Here is a 6,383-nt window from a genome sequence, read left to right as displayed (position 1 = left end):
CCTGTATCATGCGCTATGTGCTGCGGTACTGATTACAGGCCGTTATTTCCATACTGACCCTGTGGGGAGGAATTCCAGGATGGGCCCGGGATTCTTTCTCCTTTCTCTAGATCGTTTTTAAAAGATTCCAGTTTGCCATATGAAATCCCTTATATAGAGGTAGCAAGGAGAGCAATGGGGTGTACATGGGGGGGGGGGGAACACCTTGCTTCTGTAGAAGATTACCATGCAATATTTGGATGCAGGTGTTCCTCTACCCTCTTCACCCTCTAGAGAGGGGGTTCTGAGGCAGGCTGTGAGGGGAGCGGCCTGCCTTCCTCTCCGCGCTCACTAACCTCAAGCCAACTCCTGCATCCAACCGAGAATTGCACCTCTTCGTCAGTTAGTTCCTGCTTCTCCTCTTCCTGCCTGAGAATTCCCACCGGTCCATCCTTCCATCTCTCCAGCTGCCTGCTGCTGTCGTCAAGGTGCCCGCCCGATCTCTTCCTGTACTGCGTCCAAACCGGGCATCCCTGCTTCCAGTCCTGCAGTGGCCCCAACACACCTACTCCCTGCCCCTCATAAGCGGTACGCGTCCCTGGCCTCCCTCTGCCCTGCTCACCAGGCATCTGCAAGCAGGGACTAAGCGTTACAAATGCCTGCAGCTGCTGTCCCCAAAAATACCCTCTGATGACATGGCTGGGCTGATAAGCGGGGGCTGGGGCTTGGCTAAGTATAGAGCCCAGCGGGGAGGAGTACAAAGGCATCCCTCGACTGCCCAAGGCATAGCCCACCTCGGAGGAGGGAGAAGCAAAGGGTCCCCGTGGCCTCAGAGCAGGTTGGAGCATCCCAAATGGTCCCACCAGTTCGGTGGTTTAAGTCCATCAGGAGCTAGGCAGCCAGCTGATCGTCAGATCGTATCGTATCACTACAAACTGGAATTGGCCTAGGGGGTGAGGGTTGTGTACTGCAAAAGATATGGCAACATCATCCAGGAAAGGAATGAAAAGCACAAGAAAGCTGCATATTCTCTCATCACCCCACTTAATGAGTCCTGCGCTATTAGGGTGGGGTTCGTTTTTTGCAGTAAACGGCATTTTAAAAAATTTTGCTTTTCTTGCCACTAATATTTTCAGCCAAAAAAATTCTGGCAGCATTAAAAACATTCAGTACCATTTGCAGTTCTTCCCATCGACCATTTCACTCTGTTTCCCACATTTTCCCAGGGAGACATCGGCAACTGCCAGCCACCGCCCTATTCTCACGCAGCTGAAAGAGGCACGGAGGGGACGAGAGGGACAGGAACCGACTCTGCAGCGAGAAATTAGCAGGGGCACTTTACACATCCAGCAGAATCAAGCGCAAGAACCCACAGGCTGCAGCTGAGGACTTTCTTGTCTGAGCGCTCTCCCTATGGAAGAAGAATCCCCGGACATAGAAACATAGCTGTTTGGCACACTAGTTCCCTCCCTCCAGACACTCCCTTCTTTTCATTCAGGGAACTGAAAGAGAGTTCAGACATGCGATCCTCGCCTGTTGTTTGGTGTGGAACAGCCTGGGAAAGGCTTTACTCGTTACTCTGCTAAATATATAAACTAGCTACAAGAAGATTGTGAAGCACCAGGAACTGAGGCAAGAACTGAATCTTGTTACAGGTCACCCAGGACCTTTCTCAAATTCCTGGACAAAACAAGAGGAGAACGGGATGCAAGTCCGCACTGACCCATGTGGGCTGCTCGAACATGAGTACTCTTGGCCAGCACAGAGGCCAGGAAGTACTCTAGATGGGGCGTGCCTCTATCCCAGCCATTCTTGTCCCTCCGATGGGCAGAGTGGAAGTCTGTCATTTCAGAGTAAAACAAAACCAGCTGGGCCTACTCCCTAAGAATCCCAATCCACACTTGCTTCGGGAGGGGGGGGGGGATAGGGATCATCCACCCTACAGCCCCATTGGCTCCACCTACACAAACCATATGATGGATCTTGTTTGGATCACTGCATAGTTCAGGGCAGACTGAAATATAACCTCAGCTGACAGATGCTGAGCTGCCACACATTCTAAATTCTTTGTTACATGCTTGGAAAATTACACTCCTTGGAGTCTCCCTCGGTCCCTGGACAGAAAGCCAAAGCCTTTTGTTGAAAGGCAGGCAGCGCTACACACTGCCAAGCAGTAAAAAGATAAAATAACATTTAAAAGACTGTTTTTGTTTACTACTTTTGAATCCCAAACTGCATTTCACATGCTGTTGTTGGGGGGCGGGGGATATGAAACTTGTAATGTATCCAGTCCAGACCGCGTGGCCGGCTCAGGCTCCACGCGGTCAGAGACAAACGTCGAGCTTCGCTCCAAGAGACAATGGACTATGCGGATCCTAGCCCGCTCCAATCAGGGGGCTAGGTTCCCGGCCGAGAAGCCAATGGGACTCTCGGCCACTGTAAATAACCTATAGGGATGTAGGGGTGTGTTTTGGGTGGTGGTTTCTCGGGGGATATAAGCCGGCCTGCGAGCCAGCCAAAGTTCGAATAAAGTACGCTTTGCTGAAATCACTCTCCGTCTGCGTACTTTTCAAAACTCAACTTCCAGCTGAGGCCTGGAGAGCTCCCAGGATTACAACCGATCTCCGGGCCACAGAGATCAGTTCCCCTGGAGAAGACGGCTGCTTTGGAGGGCGGAGTCTCTGGCATTGTACCCTGCTGAGGCCCCTCCCCAAGCCCCACCCTCTCCCGGCTCCACCCCCAAAATCTGCAGGAATTTCCCAACCAATTATACACGAGCGTATCATTGCATGTATATCCCAGCACACATCCCATGTAGAACATGCGTAATGGTTATGAGTGTAAGTTATGAGCTGGGAAGTCCCCGTCTCAATCATATACCCACTAGGTAGCCTTGGGCAGGTTTAGTAAGCCAGTTTGTTTTTATCCTGCTCTTCTTCCAAGACGTTCAAGGCAGTATACATGGCTTGGTATATCAGAATAAGGAGGAATCGTGGTTTCTGACAGGAGCACATTTTAATAAATCCAGTGTTCTTCCTGCGTCTGAAAGAGCAGCTGGCACTGTGAACGTCATGAGTGGAGATTTGAACCGAGGTCTCCCGGATTCTAGTCCAGCTATTGGACACTGACACCCTAACCACTCCACTCCACTCTACTGGCAGGCTGTTATTCTCTTAGCCAGAGCCCCACTACTAGGAGGAGGAGGATATTGGCCTACCTATTACAAGGCATATTGAGATGATTATGTGAAGCACTTTGGGCACCTGCTGATCATCACAAATGACAATCTATGCATGAGTGTAAGAAAAATGCAAAGTGTGCAGCAGCTCTGAGTGTCTGGGTGTGTGCATGGTGGAAACATAAACTGGTTTCGCTGTTCCTTTAGGGGATTCTGGGATTTGTAGTTCTGTATCTGTGATGAAGCTATGCATTTCAGAAACAGAAGTCTCAGCATTCTAATGAGATTGTAGCCTTTGCAGTATGTTTGACAATCTAGGTGTGAAGCGCAGAGATTTGCTGTGCTGCATCTTTGATGGGTTTTCTGCTTATCCCTAAATGAAGTCAAGCAAATTAGGAGGACAAGTCCTAGTACTGAGTCAAGTATGCCAAAGATGAAGAGAAGGCACCTGCCTGAGTGGTTAAAATGGTGACCAACCGTTTCTGAACAGACATGAATTAAGCCATCCTAAGGCATCCAAGGAGCTGCGGTGGCTCAAAGTGGTTAAGACGCTGAACTGCAGGCTGTGGAAGGTCAGTAGTTCAGCAGTTCGAGACCCAAGTGCGCTGCATGACGGAGTGAGCTCCCATCTCTAGTTCCAGCTCCTGCCAACCTAGCAGTTTGAAAACAAGAAATTGCAAGTAGATAAATAGGTACCGCTTTGGTGGGAAGGTAACAGCGTTCTGTGAGCCTTGGTGTTTAGTCATGCCGGCCACATGACCACGGAAACGTCTTCGGACAGCGCTGGCTCTTCGGCTTTGAAACGGAGATGAGCACCGCAACCCTAGAGTCGGATTCGACTGGCTTTCGAGCAAGGGAACCTTCACCTTTACCTTTAAGGCATGTGTGCAATCAGCCACTAAATTAAGAAAGAGGCTAGCTCTTCTGTACTTAAGGAAATAGAGCTTGCAGTTCTAGACCCTACTAGCCAGTATGAAGAGGGTACAGCAGGCATTTATGCCAGACGGGAGGCAACGGGGCCCACACCCAAGAGTTACACCAGGATGTGACGATCGAAGCGGTGGTCAGCTCTGGCTTGGGCAATCCCTGGAGATTTGGGCACAGTCAGCCCTGACCTGGACTGCATCAGGCCTCAGAAGCTGAGCAGGGCCGACTCTGGCCAGTGCTAGGAAGGGAGACCTCCAAGGAAGACCGGGTACACAGAGGTAGGCTACAATAAGCCATTTCCCTAAAATGTACGAGCCCCACGAGGGGGTGATCAGAAGTCGACCATGACTTCCAGGCACGCACACACAAAACAGCCACGCAGAAAAGAGAGATTTGGGCGCAGTGCTTGAAGGAAGGCAAAGTCTGAGGAGAGGAAGGGTGTAGGGTTGCCAGATCCAGGCTGGAAGATTCCTAGAGATTTGGGGTGGGGCCTGCAGAGGGTGGGGCTTAGGGAGGGGAAAGGACCCCAGTGAGGCATGGTTTCATAGAGTTCATCCTCCAAAGCGGCCATTTTTTCTAGGGAAACGGATCTCTCTAGTCTGGAAATCATATGTAGTTCCTGGATATCTCCAGGCCCTACCTGCAGGTTGGCAACCTCAGAGGGACCTCAGTTGGGATGTGATGCCTGAGAGCCCACTCAGTGAAGCCGCCTGTTCTGTATGGAACAGAAACTATGAATGTCTTGAGCTTGAGTCTAAGCAAGGTATTGTAAACCGACCTATCAGAACAAGGGAAGTTCTGGAGGGAAGCAAACTGATTGGTCTTTATGTACTGAATATGATTGGATGTTATCTGACTTGTGGGCGTGGCTTGCCAAGCCCGGACTGTTTAAAAAGGAGCCTGTTGCTCCGTTGTTTGTCTCGCTCTGGTTCATTTGTATGGAGAAGGTCACACATTCAGTCCTGTCTCTAGCTAACATATGTCAGGTCGAAGGTGCTTGGGAAAGATTTTTTTTTCTGTCTGAGAATCTGGAAAGCTACTGTCAGTTAAAACAGACAGCGATGAGCCAGCTGGACCAATGATCTGCTTCTGTACAGGCAGCTTCATACCCCGGAGACCCAGATCTCTCTTCCCCCACAGCGGTTAGACTTAGGGGGAAGACTCCCATCAACCTGAAACAAAGTCTGCTGGGGTCCTCCCAAACCATTGTTTGAGTCCTTATCTTTAGGGCCCATCTGGCCCTGATCCAGGACCAAGGAGCCGTGAATAGGGGTCGGAGCAACTTGGATGTAAATAGTAGTCTCTCTTTAACTCCATTTAATAATCCCAATGTATTTACAACTGATTAAAATTATTTGAATATTATGTTCATCATCAGCAAAAGAAAAGGACGGACCTTTCCTACACTACCAATACCCTTTCAAAAGTAGGGAGATACAAATCCAGTCAAAAAGCTCCAGAGTGGCACCTGTATTTGTTGCAGCAAAAGGCTTTGTGGCACCAACAGTTCTCAGCAGGCCTGGAGAAAAATGTCCTGTCCCGTTTAATAGAGGTTTAATGAGTGGAAATGGGGAACTGAAGCTTTTCATGGAATGGAACTAAATTAACAGCACCTGATAATTGCTTGCAGCTCAAACTGATATTAAAAGGACAGCTAGAGGGACCAATTTAAAAGCTGACAATTCTACTCATTGGGACCAGAGCTCATTGCATCAGATGAAGTGGGTAATAGTCCATGAAAGTTTAGGTCATAATAAATATGTTAATCTTTAAAGTACCACAAGAGTTTTGCAGTCTTAATCCACACATGTGATAATGATTACAAAACCAGAGGGTGATAATTTATGGAATACAAAGGCATGCTCTCCTGCATGCATGCCACTGCATGTGTGTGCCGCTGGCAGTGTGTTACCCAGCAGAGCCTTTCCCTGTACAGATTTCTGAGCATGAAACAGCAAGAGGCCCTTTAGTCCCTTTAAGGACCCTAGACTGACAGTCTGAGGATGTGCCTGCTTGGGGTGAGTGAGGCTTCTCGGACTTCAGATCATAGCAGCTGTGGGATGATTTCAAGGGAGTGTTTGGGGAGGGGGCAAAGCCAGAAAGCACTGTGCCCCCTGATCCAGCACTGCCTCCTCAGGCCTTGGCGGCTTCCCTCTCTCCCTCAGGGCATCCTGCCCAGGGGCCCTGTCCCCTAGGCAGCACCGTCCTTGCATTCCAGACGTCTCTTCTGTTTTGCTGCCCAGGAGATAATATTCATGGCTGGCAGACATTTGCGTCAGTGTCAGATACGTCTCAATGC

At 49.6% G+C, this 6,383-nt stretch overlaps 1 protein-coding gene across 1 annotated transcript in view; it reads right to left on the bottom strand.

Annotated features, from left to right (window-relative positions):
• OBSL1 (obscurin-like 1) overlaps window positions 1-509 on the bottom strand; it is a gene marked incomplete at its 3' end in the record, with an annotated part of 37,977 nt that extends 37,468 nt beyond the window's left edge. The window contains exon 1 of the mRNA XM_015414505.1: window positions 270-509. The remainder of the gene's footprint in view (window positions 1-269) is intronic.
• Between the last annotated feature and the right edge of the window lie 5,874 nt (window positions 510-6,383).

This window comes from Gekko japonicus, unplaced genomic scaffold (assembly GCF_001447785.1).
Source record: "Gekko japonicus isolate JY-2015 unplaced genomic scaffold, Gekko_japonicus_V1.1 scaffold446, whole genome shotgun sequence".
NCBI classification, from domain to species: Eukaryota; Metazoa; Chordata; class Lepidosauria; order Squamata; family Gekkonidae; genus Gekko; species Gekko japonicus.
This window is presented reverse-complemented; position numbering and strand designations above follow the sequence as displayed.